The sequence below is a fragment of the Nilaparvata lugens genome, chromosome 8, assembly GCF_014356525.2.
Source record: "Nilaparvata lugens isolate BPH chromosome 8, ASM1435652v1, whole genome shotgun sequence".
NCBI lineage: Eukaryota > Metazoa > Arthropoda > Insecta > Hemiptera > Delphacidae > Nilaparvata > Nilaparvata lugens.
This window is the reverse complement of record NC_052511.1, coordinates 25,893,599-25,918,815: the sequence shown is the minus strand read 5'-3', so window position 1 is coordinate 25,918,815 and position 25,217 is coordinate 25,893,599. Positions and strand designations below refer to the sequence as shown.

Genomic DNA, 25,217 nt, shown 5'->3' with positions numbered 1-25,217 from the left:
TCTTGAACTCATACACAAAACAATTCAGCCCCGACAATACAAACAACAGACAATAAAACAAGAATGAGTTCAAAACTAGATGAAAGGAAGAATCACGACTAGTCAGTTATCAAAGTTAAACTTTGATTATCAATTCACAAGATAAGTTACTGCTGAAGACAAAACTATATGATTAGATTATGTTCTTCCAACAACTCACAAACAAACGATAACTTGTTGAATTGAACAAACAAATTCATGCTGGTGATTAACCTTCACTAACATGTATAACAAAGTGGACAATACAAATTCCAACAAACAAACAAATTCCCGAAAAAGAGCACAATGAGCCTAGTTTCAGGAAAATTACAATTTTAACTGAAATAAATTTAATTTCAGACAAATACAAATTGACAAGAAACCTTGCTTTTAGAACAAGGCTACAACAAACTAAGTTGAGCATAGATCAGACCATTCTCAACATGCCAACATTGGACAAATACGAAACTGCTTAAATCCAATGTGTGTGAATTAATCAACAAATTACAAATTTAAATTCATCACGGCCTGGCAGGACCAAGAAATGTTCTGAACAAAGCTCAGGCTAGAGCTACCAGAGGACTGTAATTTACTATTCAAATAATCAAATACAAACAAGGGGCAAAATTTAATCTTCAATTTGAGCCAGGTTATTTGTACAGTTAAACTCTGCATTAATGAACAATAAAAAAGAGCAAAAACTCACCAGATTTAATCTAATCTTGACTACTTGCCCATCGAAGCCTTTATTAGGTGTTTTGATCAGGTTCAGGGTGGGATGAAATCTGGGAAAAAGACAGGTTTGCTTCTGGGCTGCCTTTTCGCATTGATTCTGTGTTCAACTTGCAGGTCATGCACTGTGTTTCGAACAAAGCTCAAACTGGATTCTTTATAAATTCAAATCCGATTCAAATTAATTCAATTCAATACTATTTACGCTGTTATATTCATAATTCACACACACAACACTCAAACAATCATTTACAAGAAATTTCCGATCGAAATTACATGACAAAATACAAACTCGGCCTTGCACAACAAGACGGGGTGACTAGACAAGATACTGGGCTTTTAACAACGACAAGGCCAAAACAGCAGGACGATCTGCGCTGGCGCAAACAAGCCTGCTATTGGCAGAACTGCAGTCTGGGATTTTGGCGCTACAGTTCGAATTCTCTGGCCAGACCAGGCTCTATCAGCAACACCATAGTACCCCCTTGCCAGTGATTTGGCTAGAGATACTACACAATTTCACAACACAAATCACGAAACACCAGCTTGCAAGCAATCTGGGAAGTGCACCCGATGACCACTTCTGGTAGTTACTGCTGGAGTGTCAGAATCTGGCAGTGGATCCTGGATGGCATCAGGTAGAGGGCTGGCTGTTGCAGGGGGAATCGTTTGGCTGATGCTGATTGGCTGATCATCATCTGCCATGATGAAGGCTGGCTTGAGGCGATCCATTGAGATGGTAATGTCAGAACCCTGGATTTGCACTACTGCAGTTTTTTCAGTTTGGCTGATGACCAAGTGTGGCCCAGAGTATGGTGGTTCCAGTGCACCTTTTGAAGTGTCAGTCCGAACAAAGATGTGCTGACATGTGGCAAGGTCCTTGAAGACAAATGGCATTCGCTCCCCATGGCATGTACCCTTCACTGGTCTAAGAGCATTGAAATAACTTCGAAGGTTGGTCACAAATGTTGATGGATGTGTATGACCAGTTGGGAGGTTTGGTATTAGAAACTCTCCAGGAAGGCGAAGAACCTGGCCATAAACCATTTCTGCAGTAGATGCCTTGAAATCTTCACGCCAAGCTGCTTGTATGCCAAGGAGAATAGCTGGCAGTATTTCAGTCCAACGTTCATTTGCATGACAACTGATTGCTGCCTTGAGCTGACGGTGGAGCCTTTTAACCAAGCCATTTGCTGATGGATGATATGCAGTGGTCCTGAAGTGGGTGGTTCCAAAAAGGTTTCCAAGGTGCAGGAATAAGTTGGATTCAAATTGTCGGCCTTGATCAGTTGTGATGCGGAGGGGTGTGCCAAAGCGAGAGATCCAAGTAGTGAACAGGGCTCTAGCTACAGTTTCAGCCTCAATATTCTTCAAAGGGACAACCTCTGGCCAGCGGGGTAATCTGTCAACACATGTGAGGCAATATCTATATCCTTCTGAAATAGGCAATGGTCCTATCAAATCGATGTGAACATGTTCAAATCTTGCAGATGGAGCAGTGAATGTACCCACTGATGGCCAATTGTGTCTTGTCACTTTTGATTTCTGACAAGATAGACAGGCTATGGCCCAATTTCGGCAGTCTGCTTTCATGGATGGCCAGATGAAATGTTGTGTGGCCAGTTGGACTGTAGCATTCCTTACTGGATATGAAAGTCCATGCACTGCATTAAATGCAGCCCATCTGGAGTCCTTGGTGACAAAAGGGCGAGGTGTGGATGTTGAGCAGTCACATAGCAATAAGGTTTTCAGACCAGGTATTGAGACCCTTTCCAGCTTGATGACAGAGTCAGGCTTCAAAAAATGCTGAACCTCTTCATCATGGATTTGTGCCTTGGCCAGAGCTTCATAATCCAAAGATGTGGAGAGTTCATTGATTCTGGAGAGAGAGTCAGCTACTACATTGTCACAACCAGAGATATGTCGGATGTCAGTAGTGTACTGACCTATGTACTCCAAGTGGCAGAATTGGCGAGGTGAACACTTTTCTGGTTTCTGTTGGTAGGCAAAGGTCAGTGGCTTTTGATCAGTGTAGATAGTGAAGTCCCTGCCCTCCACCATGTGTTGGAAGTATTTGATGGCCAAGTATATTGCGGTTAGCTCCTTGTCATAGGCACTGTATTTCTGTTGAGCAGGACTTAGCTTTTTCGAAAAGAATGAGAGTGGTTGCCAATTGTTTCCTGAATTTTTCTGCAGCACTGCTCCCACTGCATAATCTGAGGCATCTGACATGATGGCGAGGTGGGCACCTGGGATAGGATGAGCAAGTAATGCTGCATAACTGAGGCTCTGCTTACACTGCTGGAATGCTTTTTCACTGTCTTCTGTCCAATTGATAGGTGAGTTGCCTTTCACCTTGTCCTTCAGCAAATCATTGGGAGGGCTTTGCTGGGATGCAGCATTGGGGAGGAACCGGCGGTAGAAGTTCAACATCCCTGTGAACCTTCTCAACTCCTTGGCTGTTGTAGGCTTGGGATATGATAGTAAAGCTTCAACTTTATCTGCTAAGGGCTTTGTGCCTTCTCCTGACACACAGTATCCTAGGAACTTTACACTGTTTGCTCCTAATTTACACTTGCCTGGATTGATCAAAACACCATAGGAGGTCAAACTGTCCTCTGACTCTGAAGCAACTAGGTGAAGCAACAATGTGAATTGATTTTCAATTTGAGCAAACCAAAGTTCAGGATCTGCTGGCCAGAATGGTAGGATCCTCACTGCGATTCATTGACAGATGCTGCTGCTTCATCTGCCATAGTTGAAAGTGTGACAGAACCGATACAACACTACTGGAGACCACACACAAACCGGCAAAGTCCACAGGTCGTGGGAAATATGATACGGATACTGATATGGATGGACACGGATACAGATACAGACGGACACGGATACAGATACACAGCGCGGCACGACGATAAGCGGCGTGACAGGTAGCAAAATGACAAAACTAGAAATAGGTGACACTTAAAATTTCAGATCACGTCGGGGTCACCACTGTAGAAGTATGGGTGTATACTATTGAATAACTACGTTTATATTTGAATGAGACTCCAATAAATAAAACTACAAATAATATGGTACAATCACATTGGCAGGCCAGCTACAGGAGACTTTCGGTTAGCACGTGTTTTCGATAGGAATCTTGCAACTCGACTGTCGTGGAAGGTCTAATATCTATTAGAGGGAAAGGGAGGTGCAAGTTACAAGAATAGGAGAGAGAGTGGGAGTGTAAAGAGTGAGACAAAGGAGGAATGGATGTGAGTTGTGAGGGGTGGAAATACTATGCAGGTATGTGTTGGTGCGACAGACTTGGAAGAAAGGAGCTTGGACAATGGTAACAGAATGGGAAGCAATAGGGGAGTGCAAGGTTACTGGCCTGCGAGGGTTCAATATGCAAACAATAAGCAATACAAAATAATACACAGATGGAATACAAATATATATACAGTTTTTGAGTATAGGCTCTATCAGCAACACCACACCCAAAAAGAATAAGAGGCCAAGAAAAGTAAAATGGAATGATCGAATTTCTAGAGCTTTAGAAATTTGAGAATAGTTGTGTGAATTAAAATTCTCAATGACATTTTTTTAGGGATTTATTTTTTTTCTAAAGCTGATACCCACGTGAGATTTAGATTGTGTAAGGGAAATGAGACTGAGAGATGAAAGATGAGAGAACCTACTTACACCTTCAGTTTTTGGCGGGCTTCTGATCATCCAAACCATCGGGGAGCTATTTTGAAACTGAATGATTGAATTATTGATTTGGAGATGAGCAGGAAATTGCTTTATAATTTTATAGAAATTCATGCATGCTATAATAATACACAATATTGTTGTAGATGTGCTTTTTGATTGTCACTTCATTTATTAAAAGTTTACATATTAAGTAAGATCAAAATAGAATAAAACATATTTGAACATCTCTCATCAAAATCCAACTTAAAACTCTACTAGTTATTTTCTCATAAACAGTTCGTTACCAAAAACAATCACCCTGGCAACCGGGTCCACATGATTAGTGTCTATGCAGGCCTTGCCTACATCACTATCCCCCCCTTAGGGATGTTGGTCTCCAATATCCAGATTTCCTTGATAAGGTGCTAGACGATGTAACGTTTTTTTCTCATAACGTGTGCCCTGCTTGGCCGCAGTCGGTGGAGCAGAGATTTTTGAATATATATAGTATTTTTCGTGACTCCTGAAAGAACAATAGTACCAGTTTCTTACCAGCTCTTCTAGGAGCTCAAACATTTATTTGCTTTCGCTGGCTGCAAACGTCAGCCGCTTTAACAGTTCACAGTTTTTGTGACTGATTTGGTGGACTCCACAGATAAAAATGCAGTAGAGGTAGACAGATATAAGGGCTCTGATTATCATACTAGACAATGCGGTATCGCCACCAACGCCACTCGCCACTATTCACCAAAGTGGTCAGCAATGAAAAATGATATTGAGCGGAATCAAAGGCGACACTCTATCAGAATACCTCATAAATTCTATCAATTTATATTGCTGCTGCAACTTAATACTATGACCTTTGAGTTCTTCAAATCAGATGTGCTGGTCCTGGATAATTTAAATAAATCTCGGGAACGTATTATTTCCAAATGTTTAATGATCACTGCTGTATATCACTGATTGAAATTGAAATTGAAATTTGAAATTGAAATTGAAATTTTGAAATTGAAATTGAAATTTATTGCCAAAACAAAATTACAATATTACAATAATTGATGCCTACATGTAGTGAGCTTGATCAAATGCACATTGTATCTATTGAAATGATTTACTCGCATATTGTAAGGGGTAGTGCGAGCTGAAAATAGAGAGTGATTCTTGTTTATATAGAGTATTACGGTTTTCATGAACGTTTGCCTTAATGTTGGTACATCAAGTTCAATAAAAATATCTCGGCTTGGGTACAAACGTGGTCTCCCTAGAGCTGCTCTTATAATATGTTTTTGGAGGACAAACAGTTTTCTCAAGTGTGTATCAAAAGCTCCACCCCACACCTCAATGATATATTGGAATAAGGAATGTGCATATGCAAAATAAATTTTTCTTATTATCTCCCGGTTTTTAATTTTATTTATTTTATAGAAAATATAGATGAGATATTTCAATTTTGCACAGAGGTACTCTAGGTGAATGTTCCATTTGATATGCCGATCTACAAAAATACCAAGATATTTTATAGATTGCACTCTTTCCAAAGGTATAATTTCGTGGGCGACCTCATTCATTATTTGGGTGCCATTGTTATTTTTCTTTGATTTTTCTATAGAAAGTTCAAGATCTATTGATGGTTGACCAATTACGGTGGGTGAGAAAGTTATATATTTAGTTTTCTTTGCATTTAGGGTTAGTATATGATCTTCAAGCCATTGTTGAACTATTTTCAAACCATTATTTGCAACTTTGAACGTTTCTTCCCATGAGTCTCTGCTAAAAATCAAAGTTGTATCGTCGGCGAAAGATAAAATAGTACAATTTTCAAGATTTAATTTTAACAGGTCGTTTACATAGATGAGAAACAAAATCGGGGATAGTACTGTCCCTTGAGGAGTACCGAACTGAGAGGTGTAACTGATGTCTGTCTGTCCATTCAAAGTGAGATACTGTTTCCTATTCGACAAGTCACTTGAGAATAACTTATTCACAGAACCTCTTACACCCACCCTGTCCAGTTTATAGAGGAGTATGTTGTGAGGAACTGTATCAAAGGCCTTGGATAAGTCCATAAAAATAGCCAGTGTTTTTTGTTTCTATTAAAGTTATCAAAAATTATATTGTTGAGATGGATTACCGCATCTTTGGTTGAACTATTTGCTATGAAACCATATTGATTGTTGTCAATGATTTTATGTTTATCTAGGAAACTCATTAATCTGATTTTCAAAATTTTTTCCAGTATTTTAGAAATATTACTCATTAAACTAATCGGTCTGTAACTATCCGGGTTTCCAAGGTCTCCAGTTTTTGGTAATGGTATAATTTTAGCTTCTTTGATTTTTTTAGGGAAATATCCTTTGCTTGAACATTTGTTAAATATATGAACTAAAGGTGAGGTTATAGAGGGTGATATTTTTTTGAGGAAAGGTCCTATAAAGTTATCAACACCTGGTGTAAATTTATTCTTGAGTTGATCTATTAATAACTCTATTTCATAATCGTTTGTGGGAATGAGGAAGATACTTTTTACATTAGGATTTGCTATTGACTTGGGAATCTCTATATTGTCTGTATTATCGGTTATCTTTTTAGCAAACGATTCTCCAACACCAGCGAAATATTTATTAAGAGTAGTAGCATCTAGATTTATTGATTTTGAATTTTTTTTCAAGTCGAGTACCGTAGTTCATTAATGTATTTCCAGGTTTTTTTATTATCGTTTTTGTGTTCCTCGAATTTACAGTTAAAATAATCAATCTTGCTTTTTTTATCAGAGTATTGAGTGTATTTCTGTATCTCTTATATTGATTTATCAATTCTAAGTTATTGGGGTTTTTTTAATAACTTTCTATGTAATTTATCTCTCTCCCGTATTGACGCGACTAAGGCTGGAGTAATCCATTTTTTTATAGGTTTTTTCTTGTTACTTATTTTTATGGTTTTAGTTTTAGCATGAGTTAGGTCTGTTAGTTTTTTAACAAAGTAGTCCACCATCTCGTCAATATCCATTGAATCATATATCTCTTCCCATGATTCTTTTTGTAAATCAGAGATTAGATTCACATAATCAATTATGCTTTTTGGTCCTACATCGATATGTGCTGGTTCCTCATTAATATTCCTATTGAAATGCAGCGAAACACTAAAATGGTCCGTAATATTTGTTTTCAGAATAGTCCCTCTAACAACATTATTATTATTATTATTCTCTCCTCCCTTGTAAAATATGTGATCGATACAAGTACTGATGCCATTTACAGACCTAGTTGGTTTATTGATAAAAGATTTGAAACCATTAATATGCATTGTGCTCAAATATTCATTTGAAAGGCTATTATTAGCAAGAATATTTAAATTCATATCACCCAATACTATTATGTTGTAAATATCTTTCATACTCTTCAGAAATTCGTCTAGAGTTTCGATAAAAGTTTTTAAGTTGAGGGATGGAGAACGATATATTGTAATAATTATTAAATATTTCACATCATTAATCCAGCAAGCCATACCAATACAGTTAGCTTCCTCAATATGGACATTAATAAGCTCAGTTTTGATATTATTTTCAATGAACAAGCATAATCCATCACATTTCGAGTGTTTACTATTAGCATGAAAAACATTGTAACCATCTAAGTTATAATTGAAGCAAGCATCGTCTGTGATCCACGTCTCGGTTAATGCAATCACATTGAAGCGAAACTTTATATTACCTATGTAGTGCACCAATTCCTCAAAATTTTTATTAATGCTTCTGATGTTGGTGTGTAGAATATTTAATTCCACGCCAACACTCTCAGACTGGTGAGGTAAAAAACTGAAAACATCATTTACTTCGATTGTATCGTGAAACCCTATAAGGTCGTCAATATCCCAATCAGACATAAACGTAAGAAAAGTGAATAAACGTATATTTTGTAAAATAAAATTTCAAAGTGGTTAAGAAATTTAAGTAAAATGAAAAAAATAGAGAGAAAAAAGTATCGGTTTTCCGATGAAAAGAAAAAAAAATAAAAATCAGAGAGAATCAAGACATGGCCAGCCACCGGTCCAGACAAAATGAATGTATGTACATCGACTTGAAACCTACCAATTTAGTTCATGCACAGAAACCTGTGATCAATTCCATTTGAATAAAATAAAATAATATTACTGAGATGATAAGGACAAACAGAGAAGTGGAAATCAGCATTAATTTAATTGAATCAATTGTTAGAAAATATTTCCTGAAAGATCAGATTTTTTTCAGATTCAGGCCTACATACTTAATATACGGATTGCCATGCGAAAGATTTTTAAAATGATTTTGCTAACCAAAATTGTTTCAAAAATACATTATCTTGATTTTTATCAATGCGTATTAATCGGATAATGTTAAACAGGAAATCTATTTTCAATCCAAGTATTATTTTATCCAACTTATGATTGTTCCAATCATAAGTATCCAAGTATAATCCAAGTATATCCAAGTATAATAATCCAAGTATGATTGATCCAACTTATTTGGTGAAGAATACACTTGGTTGATATTTCAATAATATGTCAACAGTAACAATAAAAAAGAATATAACAAGATTGGTCATGCATGGAGATAGGGTAATCAATGAAGGGTACACCATTCAATAATCACAAAAATAATATAATTACATGAAAAATCAATGAGCAATAAATAGAAAATATAGAGTAACAAATATAAAAATAATATGAGAATAAATATATATCAAACTATTGGTTCTTGAAAAATATGATATAACTGTTAAAAAAGCTATGAATGACTGGGAAAACCAGGCATGATTTGAGGAAATCCATAGAGTAAGTGCATGAAATATATATGTCAGTTTACTCGCGAAAACTCCGGCACTCAGAGCGAGCGAGGAGCTTGGTTGTCGGGTTCGGTGACAACAACCAAGCTCCTTGCACGCTAGTGTCAACTAGTCTCCCCAACAGTTAATTCCCTACTGGTTCAGAGGGGACTAGTTGTTGGGACCGTAGACGACAACTAAGCTCTTTGGACGCTGAGGACAACTAGTCTCCCCATCAGTAAAGCTCCTCTCTCAGGAGCTCAGTTGACACTGTCAGTAAATCCCCTCGAATGTGGTTTTAAAAGGAGCTTTACTGTCGGGGAGACTAGTTGTCGGGGAGACTAGTTGGCGCATTCCCTGTCTTATTATGACGCTCTACCATTCCATTAGGTTGTGGATGAAGTGGGGTTGTATGTGTTTTTTATCCCTAACAATTTGAAAACTTCTTGAAAAACATTTGATTCAAAATTTCTGCCTTGATCACTATGTAATTCTAATGGCACTCCAAATCGACTTATCCAATTATCTATTATCATCCTGGCAACGGTTTGGGCCTCTTGATTTGCAATGGGGTATACTTCTGGCCACTTTGTGAAGTAATCAATAATCACCAACAGATATTTTTATTACCTTTAGTAGTCACTGGAAACGGACCAGCTATATCCACAGCAATTCTTTCAAAAGGGGATCCCACATCATATCTTTGCATCTTTCCTACCTTTTCCCTGGTCCTTTACTTGCAGCACAGGTATCACAGCGCCGACACCACAACTCTATATATCTGCTCTAGAATTGACCCAATAGTAGCGCTGCCGTATCTTCTCTAGCATCTTATTAGTTCCAAAATGACCACCAGAAGCACCACCATGAATCTCTTCTAAGACTTCCGGTACCCTTCTATCGGGTATGACTTTTTGTAGAATCATAGAAAGACCATCTGCCGATTCCCATTTCCGAAACAGTACTCCATTAACAACCTGCAAAGAATCCCACTGAGCCCAATAGCTCTTGTGGATAGCACTTTCATGTGAAATTTCAGCCCAAGCTGGTCGCTTACCCTCTTCTTTCAAAGTAATCAAGTCTCCAATGTTGCTGTCGTTAATCTGGTCTTTCCTGAGCATTGCATCACTCCAATAATAGTCAGACTCTTTTCCAATTGCATTCACTATCAGAGATTGTTTACTTTCAATTTTCTCACAATATTTACAGTCCTGAAGACATGGTCTCCTTGACAGCGCATCAGCATTACCATGTACTTTGCCTCTTCGATGTTTTATAATATAATTATATTCTTGTAATCGTTGCATCCACCTGCTGTCTGACCTTCCAAATTCTTGAAGTTGAACAACCATTGTAAAGCAGAATGATCTGTTCTTACTATAAACCCTTGATCATAGAGATATTTATGAAAATGTTCTAAACTTGCTACTACGGCCAATAATTCTTTTCTTGTGACACAATAATTTCTTTCTGCTTTGTTGAAGGTTTTACTAAAGTAAGCCATCACTTTCTCCTCCTTGTTCTGAATTTGTGATGAAACTCCACCAATACCGTTGTTACTAGCATCTGTGTCCACTACAAATGTACCTCCAGGTATGGGATATGATAAAATTGGAGCTGAGCATAAATTACTCTTCAATTTATCGAAAGACTCTGAAACTCTATCTGTCCAATTAAACTGTCGTTTTTCTTCAGTCAATTCTGTAAGAGGTTTTGATAAATCATGATAGTTGGGAACAAAAGGTCTGTAATATGTACACAATCCTAGAAAACTTCTCAGTTCAGACTTATTTGTTGGAATTGGCCAATTTTGAACAGCACTCAATTTTTCTGGGTCAGTAGCTAAGCCTTCTCTTGAGACTATATGACCTAGATATTTTACTTCAGTTCTAAACAGGTTACACTTCTTCGGAGATAGTTTCAGGTTAGCTGTTTTTAGTCTAGAAAATACCTTTTCCAAGTTATCCAGATGTTCTTCAAATATCTTTCCCATTACAATAATATCATCAAGATAGACTAAGCATACTTCCCAAGACAGACCACGAAGCACCATATCCATTAATCTCTCAAATGTTGCTGGTGCATTAGTAAGACCAAATGGCATGACATTGAACTGCCATAAACCTTCCCCTGTTGAAAATGCTGTCTTTTCTTTATTATCAGGATGTAATGCCACCTGCCAATACCCGCTTTTCAGATCAAGTGTAGAAAACCACTTGGAACCGGAAAATGTATCTAAACTGTCATTAGTTCGAGGGAGTGGGTAACTATCTTTCTTTGTAACTTCATTCAATTTTCTGTAGTCCACACAGAATCTCATACTGCCTTCCTTTTTCTTAACCAAAACTACTGGTGATGACCAAGGACTGTGTGATTCTTCAATAACGTTCGGTTCCTTCATCTTCTGCAACATATCATCTTCTTCTTGTCTTTTTGCAAATGGTACTCCTCTTGGTCGTTGTTTTATTGGATGAGCATCTCCAGTATCAATTCTGTGATTGAGGTTGGTATAACCCATATCTTCATCTTCAAAAGCAAAAATGTCTATATTCTTTCTTAACATTTGTTGAGCTGACTGTCGATTTTCATCTGTCATAATTCATATTGTTCTCCATCAGTTAGTAATTGATTAATACACCTTTCAACTTCATTGGAACTTCTATTAAATCTTTTGTTATTATTGTTTTCTCCAAGTACTTCAACATCATTACAATTTGCCACTGCCTTACCTTTCTCTATCACTTTCGGTTCTTCAGTAACATTTGCAAACGGGAATTGTTTCAGTTTTTCCAATAATTGAGTGTCCAGTCAACAACCCTTTATTATACATGCTCTGATTAGGCTCAATTAGGTTTGTCTCATTTTCCAACATTCTTTCAGGTTTTGTCATGATCAGTACTAGAAAAAGGTGGTATATAAGTTCCTCTTCTATTGTAAACAGTCTTATTTTGTTACAAACTTTCTGTTCTATTGTTTTGTTTTCCTGGTGATGATTTAAATGCAAATATTCATTATCAAATTTAATAACATTCCTGGAGATATCAATTACAAATTTATACTCTCTCATAAGATCTAGGCCTAAAATGAAATCATCCATTATTGATGCAACGAAAACGGTTGCTCTTATTCTCTTTCGACCAAGATTCAAGACAATGTCAGCTTTTCCATGTACAGGGACGTTTTCTCCAGAAGCAGTTTGAAGAACAAATTTTCTTTCTATCTGTTTAACTTTTGAACAATCAATTAAATCTGGACGTATGATTGATGATGTTGCTCCTGAGTCAATTATTGTTACCAAACACTCTTTCCCTTCAATTGTCCCATTCGTGTGTAAGCTGTTCCCATTCCTTTTAATCATTGTAACACTACCAATTGCTTCTGACGTCTCATTGGTAGCAGCTGACATTAGCCTCCCAATGTCAGCTGAATTTAGTTTTCCTTCTGATCAGTGTTGTTAAGTGATTTTGCTACTGACTTATTTTTCGTAGGTACAAATTTACAGTATCTCTCCGAATGTCCACAGTTTGAACATCGATTTTCACGTTTTTGTTGCGGACACCATAATTGTATATGTCCACTCTCTTCACACAGCCAACACTCTAAATTTTTGTTAGTTTGTGTCACCTCATCCGTATTTAGTACTGTCCTCTGGCGAGTTGGTAGTACAGCATGAACTGCTCTCTGAGCAGCATCCAATGTCAGAGCTTGGGTGAGTGCAGACCGCATATTAAGATGGTTCCCAATCAACCATCTAAAATGAATCTAAATGAGTTTTATTCACCTGTTTATTTCGTTATCACGAATCCCATCTATGAATGTTTGCGTGGCTTAATATTGTTAAATATCGACTGGTGCAGAGATATAAGCGATTTGAGCCAACTGCTCTACATCAGCTCCAAATTCTTGCAAACCCTCACCATTTCTTTGAGAACGACTTTCCAGTTGACACCTGTATACGTTCTGTATGTGGCCATCCCCATAGCGTTGTTCTAGTGCTAACATTAATTTATCAAAATCTAACTTTTCACTTGATAAAGTTTTCAACAGGTTAGCAGCTTGCCCTGTCAAGGCTAACGTCAAATGTACAGTTTTCTCTTTATTGGTCCAATTATTAAATTAGCCGCTGCTTCGGATTGTATTTGAAAATGTTACAAAAGAAGAATGACCATCGTAATTTGGTGGTTTTACTTTTTTTTCATTATTTTTCTCTATTGTATTGTTAGCAGCTAATGTTGGAAGGTTACTCTCATCATTTATAATGACTGTAAGTTTTCTCATTATTGATGCCATCATTGAATATATGTCCATCAACATTAATCTCATTCACCAACCTACCTAATTTTGCATTGATTGTTAAAATTTGTTCATTTGTCTTATTAGACAAGACCTTGACTGTATTGTTCATTTCAGCAATTTGTTCATTTGTATTATTAGACAAGACCTCAATTGTATTATTTAAAAGATTCATATCTCCCCTTACAACTTCTAATTCATTTTTAATTTGCTGCCTTTGTTGAATTGAATTATTACTCAAGTCTTCTATTTTATTGTTCACAGCATTCATATCTTTCCTTACTAAATCTATGCCTTTTTCAAATCCCTGTTTTATGTTTTGTCCCATATCAGATATAAATTCTAGCATACCTTCCTTAAGTGAATTCAACATCTCGTTGAATGCTCCTATTTCCATTTTCGATCTTGCTCTTGTTTTCATGCAATTTTTTTTCAACCAACTTTTAAGCACAATTTTCAAGGATTCAATCTCACTTCTGACACCAATGTTGTGGATGTGCTTTTTAATTGTCGCTTTGTTTATTAAAATTTTACATATTAATTAAGATCAAAATAAAATAAAACATATTTGAACATCTCTCATCAAAATCCAATTCAAAAATCTACTAGTTATTTTCTCATAAACAGTTGATTACCCTGGCAACCGGGTCCACATGATTAGTGTCCATGCAGGCCTTGCCTACATCAATATGAATATTTATGTGTATCTGAATATGTGTATCTATTATACGTTACACTATTATTCAGTTAATATCGAGTGAAGTGGCTGGCTCAGCAGGTCTGGTATCAGAATTCACAGGACTTACCTGATCAGTTTCAGATATGAATAGTAATATTATAGACTCAATATGAAAATCAATTCCAGTTTTATTCATTTGAAAAAAACATACTCAAATAAATTCAATTTAAAGTCAATTGTATTAATTATCATGATTGATGATAATTTTTATTGATTCGAATCAATCTTAAAATCATCATGTTATTAAATCTACAGATTTTCACACCTCTTCGAGTTAGGCTATCTCTTGACAGGCAATTCTGTCAAGTGTATTTTTCTCCACCGTCGATCAGAGGGACAGAAGTCAGAAAGACTTCCCTCAGAGGACACTATCGGATTTGCAAGTTCTGAGCTTGATTCCCTTTCCGCACATTCTTGTGACTCACAAAGTTCTCAGGAAACAGGGAATTTCTAGTGCAGTTAGGGAAATTTCTGGAGCGGCGTGAGAAATTTCGAATTTGGGCGCAGCCTGGAAATCCACAGGTAGGTGTTTCAGTGACCCTCCAGCTTTCCGGGCCGTAACTTCGAACTCCGAAAGGGCGGTGTCACCCTTCGCAAGTTTTCAGTCGAGAATTTTTTTCGCGACACTCGGGCAAAAAATGTTTTTGCCAAAATAGTAATATTTGGAGGTAAGTTTCTCAACGCGGTAGAATTACATCGAGCCGATTTGTGAATTTCTTATAAAGTGAAACGGACAAAAACTGCTGAGAAAACTGAATAATGCCTTCATTTTTTGAAAACACAGCAAAAAACGAAAACATCTCCGAATAAACTCAATATGAAAATAATCAATGAACACAAATAAAACATACACTTTCCCAAACTCTTAAATAATAAAACCACTCCTAAAACCAATCAATAATCTTATTCTACGGTTTCTAATCTAATTTATTATTCTGAACATATTGAACAATACCGATATACGTTGAAAATACAGTAATAGGCTATAAAGACAAAAAGTATCAAACCATAACACTTTTTAGCATTGAAAGAAGGAAACAATACGTCTACACATACAGTACATGTTAACTGATGCACGATATACTTTTATTCTCTTGAAAAATTACGGATTTTTTGACAAACCTCAAGTCAATATAGTAATAGTTGAATTTTATATTGCGGAAAGGATTAAATGGTCGACATAAAATACAAGAGAAGAATAAATTGAAAATCAAACTGGAAAATGCAATGATCCTATTAAATGCAATCAAACTCGAAATTTCCTAACATCAATTGAAGCGACTTGATACCTAGTCATTTGATATGGAGTTATGCATGTAAATTAATCACATACGTAATTCGATAGAATTTTCTGTTCAATGAGTAGGTACTGACTGAATAGCGGCAATCTTTTCGTGTGATGTCAAGCTTTTTTGAGATAACTTAATAATATAAGAGAGAAATGTAAGTTAACAATCTATTGTACCGTAATTTAACAAAAGTTGATATTTTTTCACTTCGAGTTGTGAAGAATTGAAAGAAATAAACATAGGTAGTGATTGGTCTATGCCCTTATTGATGAAGATAACAAATAAATGAATTGAATGTTCTATTGCAGTAGCGAAAGAGAACATCAAATGCATTTCGCAGTCAAGTCAAACTATAACTAATGATAGCTTTTGTTGACTGCAGTTTTGATGATAGGGATAGAAATTACGCAAACTCCATTACTAAAATTGAAATGATTCAGACCTGTATTTACTCTTAAAAAGCTGCATCAAAGCATTTTCCTATTTTAAAATTTCAATTGCAGCTACGAATTTCGCAAGACATGTATAATGGATAAACGATAGTGTATATGACATATATTTATAGAATTGAACTCAAATTGATAGGTTTTTCTCAATCCGTACCAATTCCATTAAAATTCACAACTGGATATTAAGAAAAAAATCGATTGTTATATTGTTGTGGAAAAGGAGAATTACGTATTCTTCGAAATTTTGAATCAATTATTAGAGTGGTTGATCTCACATTTCGAACTTATTGGATTAGATTAATGACATGCTCTCTCGTTGAAAGTTACTGTTTGAACTCAACAGTCAAACAGATACTCCGTAATAGCTCTATAGCATCACCCAAGCCTATTAGGGCTCTTGTGGCCATCATTTGAGCAAAACTTTTTTAATAGCAAAAAACTCCTTCAAAATACAAAACGCCAATACAAAATACAAGAAAAGATTATGAGAGCTCTTGTGAGAAAAGTAAGAATGAAGATCGACAATCCAATAAATTAATAGTGATGATATCATGACAAACAGGTTGAATCAATAGACATTATATAGGCTCATTTCCGTAAAGAATGCTAGATAATTTTTCTCCAAGAAAAAGCTTGAGAATATGATTGCATAAAGAAAAAAAGAACAATTTAAAAAAAAATGGAAACGTAGTTAATACTTCAGGAGAGAGCTAGTATATCGATGAATAAATATCGACATGTTAAACCTCTCGATAAAACCATGAAAGACCTATGTGTAGGTCTATTGAATAAGTTGTTCAACTCAGAGAATGTTATTGAGGTCTGAAATTTCTGAGAAAGGTTGAGTTTCCGAAGGAAGAGCAATAATATTGTGAAATAGTAATCAATTTTACAAATATATCAATACGGTTTCTGTTTTTAAAAAACTGTACCTCTCCTATTATTAAATTCATTTCATAGACGGAAACATTAATACAACTTTTTTTATCAATCCCGTAAGTTACACTACACTCAAATTCAACTTCTCACAATGAACAATGATTCTGTAAGTCACTTCAATTCTGTAATGGTGTCGAGAAGTTGAAGAGTTCAATAATGATTTTGATGTTAAGATAATTTCTGTTATGAAAAGCGTACATTTCCAGAGGAATTAGAATTTCCAAAACAAGAACATTTGTCCAATCATGAGGAATACAATTCTGCTGTCTACTGAGGAAATAGAAAATGTCAGAATAGGAAGGACGCTATAATGACCCATGTACCCAGTAAATATTTATAAACCTATGTACTGTATGTGGCTCAACAACGTAATGAATGATTATGACTACATGCAGCTCCCATCACATTTTTCATAATTAAAACTTTATGTCGTAGATACAGTACATGCGTATTTGTCTACTGAACTTTATGGCGTACAGAATAGTAACGTGTTTTTCAACACGAAATGACTCATTTAAGAGATTATTCTTGCTTTAGCTAATAATGTTTGACTCGAGTATTGATTTTTGAATCACTGCTCCATGAGTTTCTACTCCGCTCAAAATGATTGATTTTCACCTTCAGCCTTCACTATCAAGATTTCACCTCCTAGATTTTCCCATTAGTTTTTTGATTGATAATATCATTCATATCTTTTATATTTACCAAATTGTTACCTTCTGTTCCACAAATGAAGATAAGAATGAAGATTATAGGTTCAGAATCTTCCTCCTTATCAGGTTCTGAACTTGCTCTTTCATTCCTCTTTCATTTCCTCTGACATTCATAATCGGAACATGAAAATGATATTGACTTGAAGTAATTCATTAATTATTTTTTAACTACAATCTACAATATTCAAAAACAATCCTATTATTCTCCGACTAGTTCCCCTAATAAACCTCATTGTTCTCCTATAAATCATATTTCGGCTTCTCAACAGTAATTTCCATCGTCTGCTAAGTATCATAGTTGAAGAAAATAAATACATGAAGGATATTCAAAGACATTGCGATAGTCGTTGAATGTTAATACAGGGAGTACAGTGACAGTTTTAGAACAGTAATTATTTACTAAAAAAACAGCAAAGACATAGACTCAGACATCAAACTCTAATAAAGACAACATTACAGAGTTATTGTTAAAAGTGAAGTGTGGAGTTGAAAATAACTATTGTAGGTACTATTATCGTTGTGCTTGTGAGATATTATTCAGGATAAGCAATAGAAGAGGTAAGATATCTTATTTTATATTCTATTTGAACATATTTTTTAAAGAAATCGTTACAATGTCATTCTTATAATAATACTGTTTATGTGTGATTCAGAGACTAAACAATGAGTTTTGATACTATCATCTCCCATTATATAAATGATGCCACGAGAATCTTTTAGAAAAGCTGACAACAATGCGATGAAGTAAATTATAAACGTTCAATCGCGGTTAAATTTAATAGATGTAGCGATGTAGGTAAGAGCAGCAAATTTTATTTATCTTACCAATCTTTCAATTTTGATTTCCATCTGATTTCCAAATTTAAAAAAATAAAGGTTGCATTCCTTCTTCTACCAGATTTTCCAGTTTATTCTTCCTCTAAGAAACATTGCAATTTCAAACACTCCAACTTGAATGGAAGGGACAAAGGAACCCCGATAAAATCTTAATGGAAGGAAGCCTTCAAGTCAAGTCTTCGCAGACTTCGAGATCAAAGCTTCAATTCAGGTAGAAATAAATCACTTCAGTTTTCCGAAGATGATTCGGGATTTAAAGATTGAGCTCAACATTGAGATTCACTTCGAAGTGTCTGCTTTCTTCATGGATAAACATCAATGAGCTTCCCATTAAACCAATGCTGACTGATTGAAGTGAATCTCACCATGGAGGAAGAAAAATCAAGAAGAAGATTCTGTGCGTGAGATGGATCCCTGAAGAAAGGCGATAACACGAGAAAGAAGAATCCCCCCTACTCTCATTCCGAGTTGAATAAGGAAAATTCTGAGGAAAGTTAGCAGAGCTGGAAAGTTTGTGCTGGACGTTGCACTGCACGAAACATAATGAGCGTGGGAATGAGGAGAGGAACTGCTATTCTCGCTCTCCCTCTAAATAAATGAGTTCTAATAAATCTGCTGGATCGTGCCGTATCTTTTAACAACTCTCACTACGCTACAAGGTCAGGGTGCAATGTATCAACAATTTACTAACCGACTGTAACTAAATATTACAGATAAAAACTATTTCCGCTCAGGTTTTTGCAAACGCAGAGAGTGGAAGAGTGAAACTTCTATGTGACGCCTAAAGAGCGAGGCTATTCTACTTCTATGTGACGCCTAAAGAGTGAGGCTTTTCTACTTCTATACTTTTCTACTTCTACTTTTGTACTTCTACTTTTATACTTCTACTTTTATACTTCTGGTTATAAGCAAAATTTACAGGTATATGCACAATTCAAGGATTTATTGGATTCTGCTTTTTGTTGTTTCAAGAGAAAAAACAAATTATTTCTCTCATCATAATATTTTCAATCTTCAATAAAAATAGTGACCATTTGAGCTATAAAGTCTAGTAGCATTTGGAATTGTGGGGTTAGGTTATGATTAATTTTTGTCAATACATAGTATATATTTTGAATAGTTTTGGGTTGTGCCTGTTGTTCCTTCCATTTCCATGAATAATGAATAAAATAATGATGATCATAAATTTCATTAGTATGTGATAAGTTGTGCATCTCCCATCCATAAATGTATCTCAACTGGCGCCAAACTTTCTCACTGAATTGATTCATTTGAAGCTTCTGAATTATCCAGGCTTCACATGATAGCCAGTTCCAAATCATTTTGTCAACTTTAAACATCTTTCACGTACCGACTATTACGCCATGAAAGCATTTCGCCTTCCATCGCGTTTCTGTACAAATATAGATTAATTAATTGAGTGCTTTATTCATGCAGATTACAATATACAGGCCTACTGGCTCATACACTTATATAATATGATAGCTCAAAATACAGTTTTAGATGAATATACATAACTAGCTGTCAGGCTCGCTTCGCTCGCCATATCCGTCTAGCCAGGGGCTCCGCCCCCTGGACCCCCGACTAAATCGTCCAAAAATGAGATCAGCGGGCTCGCTTCGCTCGCCTGTATGTAGACCTCAGCGGAACCTCTGTACCAAATTTGAACGTATTATGTCAATTTGATCTCGAAAAACACCTGTTACTATATCGGCGTATCTTTGGCGAACAACATTCTTCCACCTCAGCTGAACCTGTGTACTGAATTTTTTTAAATATATTTCCATCAATTATTGAGAAAGGTGAGGAAACGCAGAAAAGCTGAGAAAACGCTAATTTTGGGCGTATCTTTGGTGTTATTTCAAATTCCTTCTAACACAACATTATTGCACCCCAGCTGAGCTTCTGTAGTAAATTTGAACATTTTCTGTTCATTTGTTCTCGATAAAGCTGAGAAAACGCTAAAAAACGCAGATTTTGGGCGTATCTTTGGTGTTATTTCAAATTCCTTCTAACACAACATTATTGCACCCCAACTGAGCTTCTGTAGTAAATTTGAACATTTTCTGTTCATTTGTTCTCGATAAAGCTGAGAAAACGCTAAAAAACGCAGATTTTGGGCGTATCTTTGGAAATTTTTCCAAATCCGTTCTTATTGCGCCTCTAAAGGGCCAACTGAACACACCTACCAAATTTGAAATGTTATGTCATATTTCTATCATATGTCAGGACGATCCAGTCGGGGGTCCAGACTAAACGTCTGGCTAAACGGATATGGCGAGCAAAGCGAGCCTGACGGCTTGAAGGATAATATTCCCAGGAATAGCTCTGATTGAAGTAACAGTACTCAATCAAATTTTCCGTGACAAATCAGGACCTCCTAAGTAGGTATTTAGGAGGAACTGGATAAATTGGTATTTAGGAGGTCCTGGATAAATGCATTCCAATCTTCAACTTGGTGCCAACCTAACAAAGTCAATTCAACTTAATGCCAACCTGACAAAATTTTTAATTTAGTTACCAGAACAACTGTTTCGAAGAGGTACTCTCTCTAGATTATAGTTCTATAATAACATACGGTATGGACATTTCAATTATAATTTTAAGATATTGGAATATGAAGAATATACATGTTAAAAGACGAATTTTAAACCCTTAAAAACCACCCTTAGAGTTCAAATATCGCCAAAAGATTTCTTAGTGCGCCTCTTAAGGGCCAACTGAACATACCTACCAAATTTGAACGTTTTTGGTCCGGTAGATTTTTAGTTCTGCGAGTGAGTGAGTGAGTCAGTCAGTCAGTCAGTCAGTGAGTGAGTGCCATTTTGCTTTTATATAATCATAGATAGATAGAGGCTGAAATAATAAAAATTATTGAACTGTACATAATAAGAAAAAATAATGCAATTTAGAAATTCCTTTTAGTGTTAGATAATATTGTTTTGTATCTACTGTGACATCTTAAATTTATTGAGACCATGTAATGAAATAAATCGAAGAAATAGAAGATATTATTATTGTTAAAGGCTGGAAAGAATATCAAATGTACTGTTAGGCGGGATGCACACCGGAGAAACGCATTTCGTGAAGCCCTCTTTCATGAAACTTGTTCATGCAATCTGTTTCACTCGCGCATGCATACAAAAGAAACTTTCTCTGCTTAATCTTATCAGTCGATTGCGAGCAACTTTCGTTTCACGTTTCCTGAAACTTTTTTCACGAAACGCGTTTCTCCGGTGTGCATCCCGCCTTACCTGATAGCAATAGAGATTACTTATCAGCAGCTAAGACTGAGATAAGAGCTCCGTTCTATACGGCATATTTTGGAAGAACTATTTATTAAAAATTATAATTTATTGCAAATAATATGTAAATTATTGTTTATTGTCAGCCATATTATTTAGAGGTTACAACTTTGTTTACATTAGTGAACAGCTGTTTTGAATGCAGTAAAGAAATTGATTAAAATGAATTCTCTATTCTACTGACCTTATGTTTGAGGCAACACCTCCAAGTTTGAGGTTATAACACCGAGGACTCAGTATAAGATTTTTATATGTGTGACGTCTCCATCTGGGGCATTGCTCAAATAAAATCAGGACCCCCCCAACACTACATAAATTGGCGGAGCTTTGATCATATCAATGTGCTTTATTTGAAAAATATCCTTCCCAGTAACACTCTACCAAAAGATAAATACAGATGATGAAAAGGAAAATTCGCAAGTACGTACACTCATGTCTGAATGCACCTTTAGATGTTGATTATTTATCTGATAGTTGCAATACATAAAGGGCAGATTATAATAGAGAGCAAATAGGAAAATAATTGAATATTCGATTATTGGTTAGTATTTTTCCAGTATCGATAATGTATTGGATTGGAAAAACTAATATATTGACCTATTATTGTGAAATTGATATTGCTTTATAGAACATGCTAATATTCAAGTAATGAGAGTGGCGTAGAGGCATTGTAACTTGGAGACTACACAAACCTCTTGGCAAGCTTGGACTTCCACAAGACAAGGATTTCCCTCTGGGAATTTGAGGTTCGTATTCAAGATGCTTCGAGAGCTTATCAGACTTGTGCTTAGGGTTAATGAAATTGCCAAATCTAGGTCATCGCAGCCGAAGTTCTGTATCTTGAATCTAGGCAGTACTGGCCTGCATCTCATCTATTCAAATCGGAAAATCATAAAAGTTTTATCCTCAAGTTTCCAGTCTCTTATTTTTCCAATCATAACCTTGCAATATACGAAAAATATGGAAGGTTCCAGATCAAATTAATTATCCAATTCCGTTCCAATATTCATTGGAAATTATTTTGTGATTTGTATTTCTTAAATAGATTGTAATTGATCAATTTTCACAATTTTTCGGAAAGAACCAAGATCTCTGTATTGCTTATTTTGATAGCTGATAGAAGATCGATGAACATCTTTCATGTAGTAACGACATTCAGTGTTTGATTATATCCATTAATTGAATATAAAACGATGAAAAAAACTATGAAAATATTATGAGTTAGCAAAGTTGTTGTGTGTGAGCATTCATTGATGAATTTTTCTTCCTTCCCATGATAGAGAATTATTCAACGATTGATTTATTCGTTAGCTCTGAAAAATAATCAATAATCGCAGTTCCATTATTGGTTCTCCAATGTTTCTTGGGTCTCCCCTAGGTCTCCCATCATGGGTTTTCGGAATATTTTATATTTTTTGATAAAATTATACGTTGAACGTTGTAGAAGGCTACTTGAGTACTTAAACTATTGTCGTTCAATAATTTATTATTACAAGTCATTGTATTTCTGAATAGTTGGCCAACTATTTCAGATCTATCCACACAATTCTTAGTAATATAGGTACTTTCCACGTGAAGGAGTGAATTTTACAAATAGAAAGGTTTCTTGGATCTGAATAGAACATCACATGAAGTATATTGAACTCATCCATATTTCTTTACACTTATAATCATTCAATTGATCCAACTTCAAATATAAATCTTGATAAAATAGCATATTTTACAAGTATGAATAACTTACATTTTACAAGAGATGGTTTTATCGTTCAGAACAAACAATATTGGAATCTGCCTCTTGTCTGCATTGAATTCAACTCTCCCTTCGAATATTAATGAATTGAAAAACTACCAGATCCAACTCCTACATGCGATACCGCAACTGCGCATTTCGCGTCTGGCTACCAACTGTCAGCTTAGGTTAAATGAAAAGTGTTGATGTTAATCATAAGGATTCAAAGTGAATCTCACTATAGAACCAATGTTAGCAGCTAGAAAAAAGAGAAGAAAACGTTTACCAAGATAACAGACTCTGCAACGATGATGGAATGGTTTTTTGGAGTAGAGAACTGAGCAAAGATACGCAGATTGCACTGCGTCTACAATGTCGAGCAATATTTTATTTTGGCCAACATTTTTCGTTTGTGTAATTTGGTTGTGTAGCTCTCGTTAAAAATGCAAGTACCAAACTGACCGCGGGGATGTTTCTTGTTGCTCTACTCACAGAGGAAATCAACTTCACCCCGTGGGAAAGGGCGGGTAACTGAAATGAAACTCCGGGTAGACCCTAGACCCTCACCCCACGTCCCACCAACAACAAGGCATGTTGCAGAGAAGCAGAGAACGATAGTGGGCTTTCTTCTATTCCGCATATACATTGCTCGAGCATTTTCATTCTATTATTATTTTTCATCTACTCACAAAACATTTCATCTTCTCACGTAATTTGTTTTGTACTGTTATAATTAATTATAAACTTACTATATTAATTCCTTATAGCCTACAATTACATATTACAGTATTGTTGAATGGAATTATTTTTTCCTGTGATGTCATTGTTATTTTTATTACTTCTTCCGACATTAACCATCTACATTATTCATTCATTTATCATATTTTTGTTTGTTTTCCAACTTCTATTTCGTTTGCTCGATTCCAGTAGCACAGCTTGATTTCATTAACACTATTATTGTAGTTGATGGACTTGAAGACGACCCTGACAGATCATCCAAGTGAATTATCGGGTTACGTATTCGTTTATAAATTTCCCATGTACTTGCTCCCACACATGAATCCAATATAATCATGTTCAATCGAAATATCAATAAAGAAATACTATCTGAATAGTCAAAGAGCAAAAGATAAAGAGAGTGAGTGAGAAAGAGAAGGAGTAGAGAGTGAGAGTGTATTTAGTATGAGAGATCCCATGAGAGTGTGACAGACGTTGCACGGTAGACTTTCACTTATGACTGTTGAGCTGACCTTGATAATACAGGTTACTGTTATCACTCACTATAACAGGTTTAACATTTTTGTTTTAACGGCTGCATTTCGTTTCTTATAAGGCCCGTTGGTCTAGGGGTATGATTCCTGCTTTGGGTGCAGGAGGTCCCGGGTTCAAATCCCGGACGGGCCCTAATTTTTTAATCTTTTATCTAACAATAAAATAGTTTTGATAGATTACTGATATAATTTGTAATACTTCAAGATTCTACCTAGGTGGAACTCGATAGTTACTTATTGCAGTGAGTTTGGTCATTATTCAAAAGCATAGTTAATCGAAAAAAGTTGAAAGAATTTAATCATTGAATCTTGAGAAATCTTTCACGTAATAATTATACATTGGTTTTAGGAGAAGAATAAAATGGAGAGGAAAATAGAAACACATGTGATCCACAAAATTGAATCAATATTCTGTTGATTGTAATA

General features: G+C 35.6%; 1 protein-coding gene and 1 non-coding gene across 5 annotated transcripts in view; both read left to right on the top strand.

Annotated features, from left to right (window-relative positions):
- The first annotated feature begins 14,659 nt into the window (after nt 1-14,659).
- The window catches only part of LOC120352669, a 357,141-nt gene continuing 346,583 nt past the window's right edge, over nt 14,660-25,217 (top strand). The window contains exons 1-2 of one of the 4 annotated variants that reach the window (XM_039434336.1): nt 14,661-14,927; nt 18,013-18,207. The gene's annotated coding sequence lies outside the window, so the exon portion shown is untranslated. Of the gene's footprint in view, nt 14,928-17,918; nt 18,208-25,217 lie in introns of all 4 variants that reach the window. The other 3 variants (XM_039434335.1, XM_039434334.1, XM_039434337.1) reach the window with 3 other exon arrangements.
- On the top strand, nt 24,853-24,924 carry Trnap-ugg. Its single transcript has one exon. It is a non-coding gene; the product is annotated as a tRNA-Pro (tRNA).